Genomic DNA, 18,174 nt, shown 5'->3' with positions numbered 1-18,174 from the left:
GTCCGTAGTGTCCAAATGATAAAGTTCTGTCTTGGTCAAAACCTCTATCTTTCCCTGTCGCTACAACAAATAACAACTAAAGTTCAAGCCATTTTTGAGCTCAGAAGAATGGCTCCCTTCTCCTGGATGTGAAAGTTTTTTACCAAACAACGGTTGTTGAAAGTTCAGCAAAAGAGTTCCAGCAACCAAACCAGCTCCACCAAAAGTTCTCAGAAGGGCTAGGAGAATAACTCCCTTCTCCTCACTAGTTCCTCAATGTTCTGTACTGCTTTTTTTAAAATCAACTCTTGTAAGTTGGTTTTGAAATTGTCAATATTTTCTACATTCTTTGATACTTTAAATTGATCACCACTGGGACGAGGAAGATGATCCCTGAGGTTTTCTTGATTTTCCGGGACCACACATTTGTGGAACTGCCCAGGGATTTGCGGACAAAAATGATCAGCTACTTTCTTAAGATACTTCACAGTCTCAACTCTTCCCGGCTTTCAGTACTCGCCAAAACACCAGTGATTGATAAGAGGTTTCTAAGCGCGGACCGGGTTTGTGTCGTCTTGCTTCCAAGGCGAGTACGTTGCCACTGAGCTATCCTCCCGGGACATTGAATTGTTGCCTTCACTACCTGTGGACTGTTAACCTGATTCTGCTCAGACAGGGTCTCCTCCAGTGAGGGCGACCTTTCCTTTGATGTACCTCTCTGTTTATTCTTAAAGCAACACAAACAGAGATATAGTTCAAATGAAAGAGCAGAAAATACCACCAGGTATCCGCCAAGCTGTGGAAACAAAGAGAGGTTTTACTACCGACACTTGAATTCGTTATTAAACAATCCTTGAAATACTAGCATCGCCTCAAACCTAATCAGCACTAACCTGAGGCGCTGCTAGTATTTCAAGGAGTCATCCAGTGGCAAAAAGCTCTGTTTCACTCTACTGAGAAGGAGCAAAGTCTAGTATCGGATGAATAACCAAGGTAATTATCAAGAACACAAAGAGGGATCCACAAAAAGGTTGATGAACAGCAAAAGGGGGGGAGTTTAGTGTTGTTAGTAGGGACCTACCCCCGGACGGCATGAGGACGCACTAACAGCAAGAAGGTGCACAGAGTTGATCCGGGCTGCAGAGCGTCCAGGTTCTGTGTGCCACACTCTCCAGGGTCCAGTAATGTAATATCCACAATCCCAGAATGAGAACCAAGAGGCGACAAAGCAATCAAGGGTAATCTAAGAGTCCATTTGTTAGAAAGAAAACAGGTCTTTATTAGGTGTCCTATAAACAAGAAGGCCGAATCAGAATCCAAAAGAAGAAAACAGGGTCAGAGAGGTTTGAATACAGGAAACATGGAAAAGGATATGTGGGCACTTACGTTTGATCAGAAGCACCAGCACCATTGCGGGATCGTGCTTCATGTTCCTGTGGGTGGGTGTACAACATGCTGATGTCGGGCCTCTGAGTGCGCAATGGTTGAGGCACATTGCGTGAATGTGCGGCGTCGGCCCAAACGCCATGGCAACAGCCAATGCTGCAAGAAGGGAGCTGCAAAGCTATGTTGTTTGTGTAGCAATCGTGCAAAAGACTGTTGGACCGTGAAAGTATCCTACCCTGAAGGTCATGACAGCCCCCTAGTAGCATGGAACCGAGCTGTTAACAACCGGGCATGGAGGTTCACAGCCGGTTCCCAGGTCCTGTCCTCAGGATCATAACCTTTCCAGTTAATAAGATAATAATGCGTGCCATTACGTACCTTCATGTCTAATACCACTTTGACTTTGTAATCCTCGGTCCCTTTTACGAGAACAGGGGCGGAGAGCTTCCGTATTCTGGTAGTCGGGTGACAAAGTTTCATTAGGGAGACACAAAATACTGGATGGACACGCAAGTGTGATGGGAGCTCTAGGTAAACAGTGATAGGGCACAGGACACGGGATATCAGGTAGGGACCCATGTACCGAGGCAAAATCATTTTATTGTTGCTTAATTTAAGATTCTTACTTGACAACCAAACCTACATTCCAACCTGAAGCACAGGCGGAGGAGTGTTATGGAGATACGCAAACCTTTTCCTTCGGCACTGTGCTTGAGTGAGAGGTTCACTTATCTCATTGTGCAGTGCGGTCAGATCGTGCACACAAGAACGGGCGGCCGGGTTGTCAGCCAGCAGAGACAGATCCAGAGGAATAGATCTGGGATGTTGTCCACAGAGGGCATAAAACGGAGAAGAACCAGTGGACGAATGTACTGAATTATTATAAGTGAATTGGACAGTGAACAAGGCTGACAACCAATTGTTCTGATGTTGCAAGCAAAGACAGTGAAGGTACTGCTCTAATGTGGCGTTCAGCCTTTCAGTTTGTCCATCTGTCTAAGAATGGTACGCGCTAGAATACCGGTCTTCAATGTTGAACGATGAAGTTAGGGCCTTCCAGAAATGGAAGGTAAACTGGGAGCCCCTATTTGAAACAATAATCAAGGGTAATCCAAAGAAGCGAAAGACATTTTTGAGGAAGAGCCCAGCCAAACAGGAGCCGACGGGATACAATGACAGGGAACGAAGATGGCCATCTTAGTGAAGTAATCAACAACTATCCATATGGTATGATAGCTCTGTATCGGTGGTAGCTCTACGATGAAGTCCATCAATAACATGTGCCAAGGCTTATGAGGAATCGGAAGGGGTTGCACAAAGCGAATGGGTTTGCAAGTGCCGTTTTGCATTGGGCACAAACCGAGCATGTGGGGATGTATTCTGCCACAATCTCGAGACATGGAGGGCCACAAACACCACCTATGTGGTAACTCCACATTCTTTTTCCTCCTGGGATGGACTGCAATGAGGGAGTCATAGCACCATTTCAAGGCACTTAGACAAGTTTCTTCGGTAGGAATTTCAATCCTATTCTGTATATAGGGCAGGCCATGGGTTTTGAGTGACCCATTCTTGTATGGTTTTTCTCAGGGTTGACTGCGGGGTACAACCACAGGCCACTTGGTGAGGCAGCAAAAGATGCCGCTCCTCCTTCTCGATCGATGTGTGGGATCACCTAATCGAGAGAGAGCATCCGCCTTGGAATGCAGTAGTGCAGGTATATATGTAATGACAAATTTGAATAAGGAGAAAAAGGAGTGCCAACAAGCATGTCGTGCATCATGCATTCGACAGATTTCAGAGCCAGCAGATTGCGGTGATCGGTCTAAATGGTGACCGCATGACGGACTCCCAATAAATGGTGACTCCATTCTGAAAAGGCTTCCTTGATGGCCAATAATTAGTTCTCTGTGATCATATAGTTCTTCTCAGGGGGAGTGAGTTTGCGGGAATAGAACCCAACAGGATGAACTGTACCGTACCAGGGCACCGTTGGGACAATACTACCCCGACAGCCACATTGGAGGAATCTGCTTCAACAAAAAGGGCTGCTGAGTGTAACACTGGTGTTGTTGTAAATGCAAGTTTGAGCGTCGCGAATGCCTCCTGGGCAGCTGAGTTCCATTGAAACAGCAATTTGGTGCTAGTGAGTTCAGTTAGTGGTGAGACAATAGAAGAGAAGGAATACATAAATCTCCTCCAAAAGGTGGCGAAACCAAGGAATGACTGTAAGGTCTTTAACATAGTCAGGACCGCCAGGTTAACATGGCCTTCACCTTGGATTGATTCATTTGTCTGTTATATCGTAGCCCAGGAATGCGACATCTGTGGTGTTGAAAACACATTTCTCGACTTTAGCAAAGAGACGGTTCTCCCTCAACCTTTGAAAGACAGAGTGGACATGTACCAGATGCTGGTCACAGGAAGCTAAATAAACCAAGATATCATCTAAATACACAATCACAAAATGGTCTAGCATGTCCTGGAAAATGTCATTAATAAAATATTTAAATGTCGCTGGAGTGTTACAGAGCCCAAAAGGCATTACCAGGTACTCAAACAGCCCGTAGAGGGTCTTGAACGCGGTTTTCCACTCATCACCGTCTCATATGTAAACCAGGTTACATGCCCCTCTCGTTGAGTGCTCTATAGTCTATATAAACCCTAAGGTCGACTTCCTTTTCTGCCACAAAGAACAGTGGAGAGGCAGCCAGTGACTTAGAGGGATGTATGAACCCAGTTGCGAGGGCCTTTTGTAAATAATCTTTTAGGACCTCATCTTCTTTGAGGGTACGCAAATAGACTCGACCACTAGGTATCTTGGAACCCATAATCAGTTCTATCGGACAATCATAAGGCCGGTGAGCTGGTAGTTGTTCCGCCTTTCCTTTGTCACAGACATCTGCATATGAAAGATACACACTAGATACTCCCTTATCTGGTCTTTGGAAGACAGCTCCAGTAGATGATATGGTGTCCAAGATAGCACTGGAAGGGGTTTGTACCACTTCAGCATTGGGATTACTACAATGTAGGTCACAGCATTCCGAGGAAAAAGCCACTTCGTGTTTCTCCCAGTCGATTTGCGGGTTATGTAACCGCAACTAGGGTAGGCCAATTATCACTCGATATTGCAGTGCTGCAATTAAATCAAAAGAGATGCATTAATGAGGTTCGGTATCAGTGGACATTTGCATAGATTCCGTTTGTTCCATTACTAGTCCTGAAACAAGGGTCGTACCGTCAATCGCATTAACAATCTCTGGTCGCTTTTTTGGGATAATTGGCATCTTTGCCTGCCGGGCATATTGGACTGCCATATAATTACCCGTCGCACCTGAGTCCATGATAGCACAGGTTTGTAAGGGACCTTCATTGGGTAACAAAACAGCACCGGCAGAGACTCTAGGGATAATGCATGTAGGGTTTAGGGGTACAGAGGACAACCACTCGGCTGAGGGACTCCATCTACAGCCGAGGTTGGTGTTTCCCGGTGTGCGAGTGAGTCTTTTTGGGCAATTGCGTAAAAAATCATCAGCGGAATCACAATACATACACAGGTCTGCCTTGCATCTATGTTCTCTCTCTGCATTCGCTAGAGGACCACGGACAGCTCCTAGCTGCATAGGCTCAGTGTCCGTGGTATTCAAAGGACTCTAATCTGTTCTTGTGGTTGTAGGAAGTAGCCTACGTTCACCCTTTCTTTCTGCCATTCGGGCATCAACTTGCAGAACTTGGTCTAACAGCTCAGGGAACCCCACAGGTAGAACAGGAACAGTTGCAAGAGTGTCTTTTAAATCATCAGACAACCCCTTATAGAAGACAACTGCTTTGATGTCTTGTGGCCAACCTATTTCGGCTGCTAACTGATTGAATCTGGCAAGCTAGAAAGCAGCAGTGTATCACCCTACTTGAGATGAAGGAATTCTAGGTCTGTAACCTGTGTCTTGTAACGGTTATCAAAGACACGATTCATGGCTGTGATTTAGGCATCGCAATAACACATAGCTATTTGTTTCAAGTAGGGGATTTGCCCAATCGGCGGCAGTCTTCCCAAGGTATGGACTCTGTTGACCCTTTTGGCTGCACTTTCACAAGCACACAAAGAGGCCTATCTAAACCTAGAAAGAAGCAAGAAGGCCTACAAAGTCTATGCAAACAGAAGCAGAAGAGAGACTCCTTCCTAGGACATAGGATCCAAGATATGGTTATCTACCAGATACCTTCCCAGATGCATACGTCCAACTACATTCTCCCCCCCGATATCTGGGACCATTCGAAATCAAAACTAAGATTAATCCAGTCACGTATAGACTTCTTCTACCTAGAAACCTGAGGTGCATCCATCCAGTTTTTCCATTCCTCTTTGTTGAAACCTTATCTTCCAGGTCAATACTCTCGCAAGAAGAACTCCATAGTAGGATATAAAGAAGGACCGGAGGAGTATGAAGTGTCTGGGATAATTGATTCCCATTACAAACATGGGATACTACACTATCCGGTACAGTGGAAGGGTTATACGGATGCCGAGAGAACCTGGGAACCCATGCGTAACATCCACGCACCCCGTCTGGTAAGACAGTTCCACCCACAATGCCCATGTAAAACAGGAGGATGCTGCATAAAGAGGGGGTATACTGTCATGTCCAAACATTGGAGTGTCTGGAAACGCTGGTGGCAATCCCGACTGCTCCATCACGTTCCTCCATTCGTAGACCGAGTGGTCTACTGTTTTTCAAGGCCGCCGTCGATTTCATCTACGCGCCCGTAGTTCCCTTCCTCACTTTGCAACCCTAGCTACTCGTTTGGGTAAGACGCTGTTTGTGTTTATCCTGCGCTCTCTAAAGATTCCTTGCCTTAGCCCCCCTGGCTTCCCTTTCTCTCCTCTCCGCTTCCATGTTCTCCCCTTCCTTCTGCTGCTCTGGGTTCCATGACGACTTTCCCCCTCCTACTCCATACCATCATCCAGGCAGCCAATCTACCTTCTACTGTTCTTTTGTATACTGGTTGGTGTGCTCATTGAAGACGGTTATTGGAATACCACTGCATACATCAAAAGGAATTTTCAGTCCCTTTCTGTTTTCAAATACACAGATCAAATCCTTTTGTAATGTTCCCACAGGTTGAAGTTGTCTAAATGATTCTCACCTTTGGTAGAAGATCTGGCTTCTTTTCTGGAGATCTTGGATCTTTCTTTCTTGTAATACTCGGAATCAGAAGTGTCAGCCTCTTCTCTATTTGACTTAGGTTTTCCTTTCTTTGGTTTAGACTTGTCTTGAAATCGATCCTGGAAGAGGTAAGGCCTATCCTGACCTGCCGCCACAATGACCCGAAGAGGTGACCACCCCTAGGATATTGGGGCGGACAGGCAGGACGTACCTCAAAAATGCGAGGGAAAAGCCCTAAGGCATAAAAACCCTCTGAGAAGAGCTGTTGGAAGTATGCCAAAGTTTGGTGAAGATGTAGGCACTTGGCAAGTAGCAAAAGCAGTATAAGCAGGAATGTGTTGAAATAAGGCTACGACAGTAACCCCAAAGCGGCAGAGAGAAAGCACAGCAGGGGAGCTTTGGAAACAACAGCAGTCATGAGAAGCCCAACAGTGCAATGTGAATTGGGAGAAACAGGGAGAAGACCAAGAGGGAGCCAGCAGAAACAAAGAAGGGGGAATCCCAGGAGCGAAAGCAGGAGGAAACCGTAAGGATGGCAACTAGCGTCTTACCCAGCACAGGAGTGAAGAGAGTTACAATGCAGAGAGCGCAAAGCTATGCCGGAATATGAATGTATCCCGCGATGCGAGCGGCCATCTTGGATGTTAACTAGACAGCTGAAACAGCTAGTCGAGGAACGGGATGGAATGCTCATGGTTCCTGTGTGCAATACGGTGCAATGAAGCGTCCAATTCCCCTTTCGCCAGCGATGCCACATCAGCCAAGGGGTGGCTGTGACAAAGATTTTGTAGTTTTCCCACAAGTTGGAATTGTCTCTGTGTATCAGGATGTAGTGTCCTTTGTCCTGTTCTTGTAACCTTTTGGTTTCAAAGCTTTGGGTTCTCTTTCGCAACAAAGTCTTAATTCAATGTGTTGTTCAAAAATTAAACCTCTGGTTTAAGGTTTGTTTTCCCTTTGTACAGAGTTCAATAAATGTTCATTTCACTTTCATAATTGCTCGTTTTGGTTTAATTGTATAGTTCGGTGTTCAGAGACTTTCAAGAACGTGTCCCTTGCCACACGCATCAACTCTGATACAGAGTATTCCCCTTTCTTGTATACTTATGAGCAAAGAAGTTTGTTCCACTGTAAGTGAACTGTTCACTGTTCAGAGACATTTGAAAACGTGCCTTCTGCCGCACGGGAGCACTCTGATAGAATGCATTTCCTAAAATGCTCAAGTTCACAGACGGTCACCGGGTTTTTTAAGCCACAGAAACTCACCGGCCCCTTAGGATGTTTGGGCTGCAGTGTGGATCACACTGCCTTCTTCCTCTAGTGCCGGGGCTCCAGTTTCTGACCCTCAGAAACTCCTTGGGTGGTCCTCCACCACAGGGGAATAAGCTCTTTAAATATAAAGGAACAGGGCAACATTCCAGCAGGGCTCTCTTCAGCATTCCTGGTCCGCGCCAGTGAGTCCTCACTCCCACACCATGCTGAACGGTCCTCTGCTGCATGCACCAGCCACCAGGTCCTTCTCAAGGCGATTTCCTCTGCCACTGGGTTGGGTCCATTTATACACCTGCAGTCCCTTGACAGGGTGCAGGTGTGAATGATTATTCAGTGTTGCCTGACTGCCATTAAAGGCACATGCCTGACCGTCACTACTCCTAGCAGGCATCTTCCTCTTCCCAGTACGAATGGTAAAAGAGCATAGTCTTCATTGCTCTTAGTAGCCTCTTTTTTGCCCCAGTACTGTCAAGTGTCAATGGTGGGAAAATGAGGGGAGCGCGCTTATAATAACCCATAAAGGTTGGGGAGGGGTTGGTTGTCACTAGGGAGAGGGGGATACCATGTCCTGCCTAAGGGCACCCCACTTCCAGTTCCCAAGCATCCTCCACCCAGGTCACCCCCCCTCACTTCTCTGCCCCCAGGGCCAGGATCCAATAGCAATGGCCTTTCCCTGGCCACCTGTGCAGAGGCTCCAAGGGGTTCAGGAGTGAGGATACCCTCAAGCTTCTCACAGTTAGTGGGGAGTGGACCTAGGGATGGTTATGGGGGAGATGGTGCAGGAACAATTGGGAGGTTCACCCCTGATTTAAGAGGATATGATTTGCAGGGGGAGGTTGAAAAATGATATTGGTCGGATATGAAAGGCTGCACCAAATTGGCAAAAATAAATGGTCTTTTTGTGTGCAGCCTTTAATAGTCAACAATATGACATAGAACCGGTTGGGGCGCACTTTGAACAGCCCACCCCAGTCGGAGCAGGAGGCCCGCCCTGTTGCTGACCCGGCGACCCCGTAGTGGGGCCAGATCAGATGCGAGAGGAGGGTGCCAAACGGTGGTCAATCCTCCTTGGCCCCTGGACTCTGTGAAACTGCTGCCAGGGGGCTGTAACACTATTCTCCAAACCTGTCCACCGGGGCCTTCCCAGCCAACCCGAAGCCCGTCTTGGTTCGAAATGCATTTTGAATCCTGTGGGCACACTGCGCATACCCATACACTGCGCATACCCTACCCTTTACCGTCTTCAAAGTTCTTTCCAACTTTCCCTTACGGTACTTGTTGGCTATTGGTCTTGTACCCGTATTTAGCTGTATATGGAGCTTTCCACCCACTTTGGGCTACATTTGCAAGCAACCTAACTCTGAGAAGGCCCATGCCAGGGTCCGCTACCACCATCTGCGGGGTGAGCCTCAATCAAAAGGACTTGGCCCCCCTGTATGATACATTTTCCACACACACACGGCTTAAAACTATGCATAAATTCAGTGGGTCACCACATCTAAATTGAGGTCATAGTCAGGAGCCAAAGCTCAGGCAGCCGGCCTTGGCCCCAGGACTGTGGGCATTACCCCAGCCCCATGCCTTTGGCGTGGAGGATTGGGTGCTGTCTGGAATCTGTGCCAAAGCATGCCTGGAGAGAGTTTGCCTGCCGGATGCAGACACAAAGGCCTGCACTCTAGGTCCGTCCCACACAGGTGGCCGTGGGACACCACATACAGCCACTCATGGCCGTTTGCCCCGGGAGAGGTGCGTGGATTTTAGGCCACCGCCACAACCCCAGGGCACACTGGCCCCCTGGCCCTCCCGGCCACACGAGGTGGTGAAATGGGGAGGCCAGGACACCCCGTCAACATGCCTCACCCACCAAGTCAAGGGATTCTGTGACAGTGCTGATCAGGGTCTGACCTTACGGGAACACAGGGAACAGGGTCCCTGCGATGGCCCCAGCTACGCCAAGGGGAGTGTCCCCCAGGTGACTTACATGCAAGCGACCCGAAGACAGGTGTAGCCCGGGCCACAAGGTGCGTTCGAAGTGTGGATGATCAATGTGTCCTGTACTTCACACTAATTGTCGCAGTTAGCTGCGTTCTTCACCGGTGCGCAAGCAGTGTGATCCCCCACCAAGAGTCACAGACAACTTTCAGATGTCGGTCCTACCTGCCAGTGCAGGAGAGGCTGGGGTGAGGCTGCGCTGCCCGTCACACCCACGCAGCGAGAAGGCCTTGATCCCCAGTCTAGCTTCCCTACTTGGGAGTTGGAAAAGACCATCAGGGTTTCTATCACGATCCCTCATCATGTGGTCTTGCGAGCGCACCCGCGCCTGGTCCGTAACAGGACGGCTGTCAAGTTACGGCCGTTCCTACATTGGCAATTGCCTTGGCGCCTAGGATCGCGAAGGGCTAGCCCTGAGCTTCCGCGTAGCGGGACTGTAAGGTCACGTGATGCTCTTGCCCGATCACGTGACCCAGCCGCGCATCACGTGACCAGAAGTGCGAGTACTTAAACTCGGAAACCCGGGTACACGTTGCTTCACAGCTGTGCTCTGCATTCTGTCTGGCGTTACGAACCTTGAATCACCTTTGGATCACTCACGGAAACGACCTGGCTTGCTTTACTGGACTCCTCTTGGATTTGCCCCTTTGGATTCGTTTGCACAGTGATACACGGCTCTCGACCACGGACTGTTATTGAACTGCCTCCTGGATCACCCTCTTGGACCTTGTACCTTGGCTCTTTGGACTTCTTGCCTCACAGCTCCACAGCTCCACAACTCCTGCTAACAGGTGAACTACTGAGAATTACTCCTCTTGGGGTACCTCCGTCCACGTGGGTCCCGGACCTCTCCACTAGGTTCACTACCTCTTCCTTGACCCTGATTGGTAAGACCTTTCCGTTTTTCTTAAACACTGTGGTTACTGTTTCTTGCTTGGTACTTAATCCGCATTTTCTTGCAGCAGTGTGGGGTCCCAGAGGTTCGCGGTCCCGGACTTGAACATCTTCGCCTGTGGCCTCAACGGCTGCACAGAGAGTGGCTTTAAGTTCTCTCTGTGCGGCATTTGGGGACAGAGGCCTCTTCTGCCTACACGACACTCAAGTCACAACAGACTGTGAAGCCAATTGTCGTGTAGGCAATGGAGGGGAACGCTGAAGACCCCATGACTGCTATAGTCCAAGCCATTACAGTGCTACGAGCCGATATGGCAGCAGCCAATTCATCAACGTCTCGACAACATACAAAGTGTCAGACACCCTTTACCCCCAGATGCAGAATTCGGAGACACACCCTCTGTTTCCCAACCTGTTCCACCTCCGATTCTCCCACCTCAGAACCCCGTTCCCGTGGTACTACCTACTCCTTTCCCATTGGCGGCCCCTGAGAGATACCATGGGGATCCCAAGAAATTCAGGACCTTCCTAAACCAATGAAAGTTGCATTTCCTGTGCCGACCTCAGGCTTTCCCAGATTCCACCACGAAAGCAGCATTCACCCTTTCTCATTTGGCTGGGATAGCCGCTGCATGGGCCAACCCTTTGTTGGAGAACGACAACCCGGCCTTATATGACTTCGATCTCCTCGTCACCGAGATGTCCAGGGTTTTTGATACTAGACACAAGGTCCAGTCTCGAGATCTGGAACTTCTGGATTTGTGCCAGGGTAGGGGTTCCCTCATTGAATACATAACCCGTTTTAACCAGCTCTCCGCTGAAACTTCTTGGCCCGAGGTCAAGAAGGCAGCAGTCTTCTATAGGGGTCTCGGTAATCCCATGAAGGACGCCTTATCAGTAGTACCCTCATTACCCACTGCATTCCAGGATCTGGTTGACTTGTCACTCCAGGTGGACGCACGTAGGTCCGAAAGAAGAGCGGAAGCAGGTTTTGCTCAGTCCTCCACATCTCACACGGCAGTTCCTTCCTCTGACTCCTCCCAAGAACCCATGCAGATCGGGGGCGTCAGGAGCCTGATATCTCCTCTAGAAAGGGAACGTAGGAGGGTAGATAACGCTTGCTACTACTGTGGCACCTTAGGTTACTTTGTTAAGGAATGCCCATGCCGTCCCAAACACAAGCCACAGGGTTTTCAGATAGCTCGATCGTAGTACCGGGGACGGGATCGAGCTATACCACGTACACCCCGAACCCAACACCCTCTTTCGGGCGTATCCGGCCCATTCATGTACAAGCCACTCTACAGCCCACAGCGTCCATTTCGCATCCTGTTACTCTGATAATTGACTCAGGGGCAACGGGCAACTTTATCCACATTTCCTTGGCCCGTTTGTTAAACCTGCCCCTCTTGACCAAGACCAGGCCTGAACCGGTACAGGCTGTAGATGGCTCTTCTTTGATTTCGGGCCCAGTAAAACAACAAACAGCCCCTTTGCTATTGACCATACAATCCAGACACAGGGAGACCATAAGTTTTGATCTTATCACCATGCCACAGTTTGGGCTCATTCTGGGGATCCCTTGGCTTCAGGAACATAACCCCCTCATTGATTGGAAATCGGGTTTGGTTCACTTTGAGTCAGACGTCTGCCAACATTTCTGTCTTCCCACAGACGCACCCAGCGACAATCCTGCCCAGGCTATAGCTCGTCTTACAGTGCAGGACCCGCAAAAAATACCATCAGAACACGTAGTTGGGTTGGTGGTGCAAGACGTTCCCCAGGTATACCAAGATTTTGCAACTGTGTTTGATCGGGGTTCCTCTGAAACACTGCCTCCACATCGTCCGTACGATTGCCCCATCGATCTGCTCCCTGACACAGTGATTCCCACAGGGCGGATCTATTCCCTCTCACCATCCGAGGAAACGACTCTCAAGGAGTACATTAGGAAGGCCTTGAGCCTAGGGCACATACGACCATCCACCTCGCCTGCAGCAAGCTCTATCTTTTTTGTGCCCAAAAAGGAAGGCGATCTACGCCCATGTGTTGATTATAGACGCCTGAATGCCATCACGAGGAAGGATCGGTACCCTATTCCCCTCATCACGCCCTTGCTGGACCGACTCACACACGCTACCATTTTCACCAAACTGGACCTCCGCGGAGCCTACAACCTGGTCCGCGTCCGTTCCGGGGACGAATGGAAAACCGCTTTCTGTACCCGGTACGGCTTATATGAATATACTGTCATGCCTTTTGGGTTGTGTAATGCCCCGGCGACCTTCCAGAGGTTCATGAATGACATCCTGAGTGATATCTTAGATGTCTACGTCGTGGTTTACCTCGACGACATCTTAATCTTTTCTCAGTCTCTGGAAGAGCATGTGCGACACGTTCGTGAGATATTATCACGCTTACACAAACACTCGCTATATGCCAAACCGGAAAAATGCCTGTTCCATGTCGATAACGTTGATTTCCTCGGGTTCTGTATCACTCCCGGGGGGGTTGTCCATGAACCACTCCAAAGTTAAAGCGGTTTTGGATTGGCCTATTCCTACGAACCTGAAAGCTCTTCAGTCCTTTTTGGGTTTTGCGAATTTCTACAGGAGATTCATCTCTGGTTTCTCTGCTATCGTGTCTACCCTCACCGCATCAACCAGTCCTAAAGTTCCCATTCTTTGGTCTGATACACAACAGAAGGCCTTTGATTCGCTGAAGACTGCTTTCATCACAGCCCCTGTCCTTCAGCATCCCGACCCAGAACTCCCTTTTATCGTGGAAGCTGACGCCTCCTCCTTCGCTCTTGGTGCCGTCTTGTCCCAAGCTTGCCAGGCCACGGGTCGTCTGCACCCGGTTGCATTTCATTCCCGCAAATTTACCACCCCCGAGTCACACTACACCGTGACCGAGAAGGAGTTATTAGCGGCTATGGACGCATTCTGCATGTGGCGACACCACCTCTTGGGCGCCAAGCATCGAGTCACGGTGTTCACTGATCACCAGAATCTGCAGGATTTGGCGTCCCTGAAATGTCTTAACAGCCGACAGGTGAGGTGGCACCTTTTCTTCGCAGCATTCGACTTCCAAATCCGACATCGGGCTGGTTCCGCACACGGCAAAGCCGATGCGTTGTCCCGCTCTCCCGGGGGGGTTTCTCTGCCGGTATTCCCTGACACAATACTAGACGACACTAAGGTTATTTGTCTATGTACCCCCTCAGTGCCCTTAGTGGATGCGGTACGCAAGTGGGTGTCCTTGCATCCCGACCAACTATCAGAGTGGGATCCGGTATTCCAGGATGGTCTCCCGTTTGTGCTGAATCGCCTATTCTTGCCCACTGCCGATACACGCAATATGGCCATGGAATGGTCGCACAATGCCCCTGTGAATGGTCATCCTGGCCAACGCCGTACGTTATCCCTCCTGAAGCGCTGGTGTTGGTGGCCGGGCATGAAGAGGGACGTGGATTGCTACGTCAATACATGCACCATATGTACACAATGCAAAACCCGTAGGGGACGTCCATTAGGCCTGCTTCTCCCTTTACCAGTACCCCCGAAACCATGGCATACAGTAACCATGGATTTTGTTACAGAACATCCTCGGGTACAGGGTTACGACACTATTTGGGTGGTGGTAGATTCCTTCTCAAAAATGGCACGCTTCATCCCCTGTAAGGGTATCCCCTCTGCTTCCGTCCTGGCCACCCTGTTCTTTGATTCTGTCTTTTGTTTCTTTGGGTTGCCCTCTGTTCTTATCTCAGATCGGGGTTCTCAATTCACTTCTCGCTTCTGGCGCGCTCTGACCAGATTGATGGGTATTGATGTCCGGTTCTCTTCAGCCTACCACCCGGAGACGGATGGTCAGACCGAAAGGACGAATCAGACGATGGAGCAATATCTCCGCTGTTTGATCCTGCAACAGCAGTGTTCTTGGTTGCGTGCTCTCCGACACGCTGAATTTGCTTAAAACAATGCGGTTCATGCATCCACTGGGTTCTCCCCCTTCTATGTACTCTACGGCCAACATCCCCGCACGCTACCGGTCCCTGACCTTGCGGCCTCCACCAATCCGGCCGCTAGTGTCTGTCTTAGGGATCTGTCCTCTATCCACGCCCAGACAGCATTACATCTCCGTGAGGCCCAGTCATCCATGAAGGTCCAGGCTGATAAGAAGCGGCTGTTGGCTCTGACTTTCTCGATGGGTTCCCGGGTGTGGCTTTCTACCCGTCACTTGAGGTTAGTGGGTTGCAGGAAGCTGTTGCCCCGTTTTGTGGGTCCCTATGTGGTCTCCCGGGTTATCAATCCTGTCACGTACCGCCTGGTTCTCCCGGGTTCTTGGAGGGTTCACCCTGTGTTTCATGTCTCCCTTCTCAAGCCGTGTCCGGCCCCTTCCCGCTTGCGCACCTCTGCTGCCCCGGTGTCCTTGGCATCCCCAGACGTGTATGAGGTGTCCTCCATCTTGGGCTCCCGGGTCTGCAGGGGGCCCTTGCAATACCTCGTTGATTGGGTCGGTTATGGCCCGGAGGAGCGCTCTTGGGTTCCTGCTATTGATGTCCACCCTCCCCGGTTGGTGGCTCGCTTCCACCGGGATCACCCTTACTGCCCACGGGGTCCTGGGCCCTTGGGAGGGGTTCTGTCACGATCCCTCATCATGTGGTCCCCAAGGCACTCCCCCATCCCCCGTCTCGCCCTTCCCTCTCTTCCCCCCTTCCCCGGGACTCACGTGGACTCTCGCACGTCTTGCGAGCGCACCCGCGCCTGGTCCGTAACAGGACGGCTGTCAAGTTACGGCCGTTCCTACATTGGCAATTGCCTTGGCGCCTAGGATCGCGAAGGGCTAGCCCTGAGCTTCCGCGTCGCGGGACTGTAAGGTCACGTGATGCTCTTGCCCGATCACGTGACCCAGCCGCGCATCACGTGACCAGAAGTGCGAGTACTTAAACTTGGAAACCCGGGTACTCGTTGCTTCACAGCTGCATTCTGTCTGGCGTTACGAACCTTGAATCACCTTTGGATCACTCACGGAAACGACCTGGCTTGCTTTACTGGACTCTTCTTGGATTTGCCCCTTTGGATTCGTTTGCACAGTCATACACGGCTCTCGACCACGGACTGTTATTGGACTGCCTCCTGGATCACCCTCTTGGACCTTGTACCTTGGCTCTTTGGACTTCTTGCCTCACAGCTCCACAGCTCCACAGCTCCTGCTAACAGGTGAACTACTGAGAATTATTCCTCTTGGGGTACCTCTGTCCACGTGGGTCCCGGACCTCTCCACTAGGTTCACTACCTCTTCCTTGACCCTGATTGGTAAGACCTTTCCGTTTTTCTTAAACACTGTGGTTACTGTTTCTTGCTTTGTACTTAATCCGCATTTTCTTGCAGCAGTGTGGGGTCCCAGAGGTTCGCGGTCCCGGACTTGAACATCTTCGCCTGTGGCCTCAACGGCTGCACAGAGAGTGGCTTTAAGTTCTCTCTGTGCGGCATTTGGGGACGGAGGCCTCTTCTGCCTACACGACACTCAAGTCACAACAGTTTCAAACAAATGGTTCCAGGTTTTCAGCCTGGGAAGCCCCCCTCCCCCCCGCCATCTGCAGCAGCTTGAGATGCTTCCCACAGGACCGGAGATAGGCTGTTCCGCTGCTGGCCTAACCAGATACACAGCAGGTACACATCCCCCTCCAACCCATCAAGGGATAGAGAGGAAGGATAGAGGCAGCTGGAGGTCGGGTAGCACCGGTAGAGTCTTCAAATCCCAGGCCAGCCACACATGGCTGAGATCCAGGGACCCGGAGACGAGAGAAGTTCACCTGCTGCACCAACAAACTTGGCCGTTGCTCACCCAAGTTGGTGGGCGGTGGAACCTCGACGCCCGCCTGTCATAGGAGGCCTGGCTGTGCCATGACTCAGAGTTCTCCCGGCATGCCGGACCCCATCCTACTCCGGAGGTGTCCTTGGAGAACAGCCAGGTTTCCCTGAGCTCCTGGCTGCTCCCATTCAGGACTTTCCTGCTGACCAAGGCCCCATCAAGACCCACCCGCCCACTGGTGGGGTGGCATCAGAGATGGAGCACCCAGCCGGCACAGCAGCATAGGGCTGGCTCAGAGAGGGGGCAGCTTGGGCCATCGGTCTCTTGTGCATTTGTGGGCGGGTGCTATCCTTGCAGGTTAAGCCAACCATCCCGTCAGTCTGCTGGTACATCTGCTGGATCGGTCCATAGGGCAAGGGGCGCCCCAGGCTGTGGGTGACATCTGGGTTGCAACAGCTGCTCCACCATTAATGATCCTTCTGCAGGTTCACCTACGGAAATATTGCTGCAACATTTACTTCCTCTAGATAGTCAAGTTTGACTGTCTTCCCCGATGCTCTGCAAGGGCTGCTGCTGATCCTGGTGGGTGGAATCCGAGGACCTCACTAAACCATCCAATCGGTAGTAGCGATGGGTGGTGTGTACAAAGAGCACATACTTAATGAACACAAGCTTATGACCCACACTTACTGGGAATTCCTCATTCATAGGAAATAATTGCAATCCCCAAACCCTATCCCATCTGTCAACAAAGCGCAGGGAATCCGGCTCTGCTGGGACATCAGGTCGAGAACAGTCTTTGGCTGGGTTGGTGGGGGCAAGTGGGTTTTCTGACACAGAGCCTGGGTGGGAAAGCAAGCATGTGGAGCACAGACAGGACCCATAAACACTATCTACAGTAATCTGGGGGAAGATGATGACTAAGCTTTCTTCCAGATCAGGCCGGCTCTCTGGTCCTTGCATTCATTTCTGTGGCAAACTACTTAAAGGCTGAGCTCGGAGCACAGTCATCTGGTAGAGCCATGCATTCCAATGGGCCAGGGCGGGAAGGGCACCAAACACACATGCGAGGCAGGCATCCAAGGGCGGGGGCAGCACTAGGCAGCCATTCTGAAGCTCTGGACAGGGGGCACGTTAGAGCTTTTCCCTCGTGGAAGGGACAGGGACACCGCGTTGGGGAACCAAGGGATCGCAGCTGGGCATGGGGTTGGCTAACCAGCATGTGAGACAGACGCCCAAGGGGGAGCAGCACCCCTGGCTGTCCTGGAGCACTGGCCAGAGTGTGTTAGAGTTTTCCCTCCAGGGAGGTACACGGATCCTGCTAAGGCACCCCAAGACTGTCGATGGGCAGGGGGATGGTCAACCCAAGTGGGAGGCAGGCACCCAAGGTCAAGGGCAGCACTCCCAGCCATCCTGGAGCTCTAGCCAGTGTGTGTTAGAACTTTTCCCTCCAGGGAGGGACAGGTACCCCACAGGGGCACCATGGGACAACTGCTGGGCAGAGGAATGGTTAACCCAGGTTGGAGGCAGGTGCCCAAGGACAACGCAGCGGCAGCTCCCCCAGACATCCTGGAGTTTTGGCCGGGGAGGGAAAGAGCTTTTCCCTCTGGGAGGGCCAGAGACCCTGCCAGGGAGCATGGGCCGGCCTCCACTGGGCAGGGTGAAGGCT

At 50.8% G+C, this 18,174-nt stretch overlaps 1 pseudogene; it reads right to left on the bottom strand.

The window, feature by feature from the left end:
- Positions 1 to 9,790: 9,790 nt before the first annotated feature.
- Positions 9,791 to 9,931, bottom strand: LOC138512799 (5.8S ribosomal RNA; annotated as a pseudogene).
- Between the last annotated feature and the right edge of the window lie 8,243 nt (positions 9,932 to 18,174).

The sequence above is a fragment of the Ambystoma mexicanum genome, chromosome 6p, assembly GCF_040938575.1.
Source record: "Ambystoma mexicanum isolate Mex_15411 chromosome 6p, UKY_AmexF1_1, whole genome shotgun sequence".
Taxonomy (NCBI): Eukaryota; Metazoa; Chordata; class Amphibia; order Caudata; family Ambystomatidae; genus Ambystoma; species Ambystoma mexicanum.
This window is presented reverse-complemented; position numbering and strand designations above follow the sequence as displayed.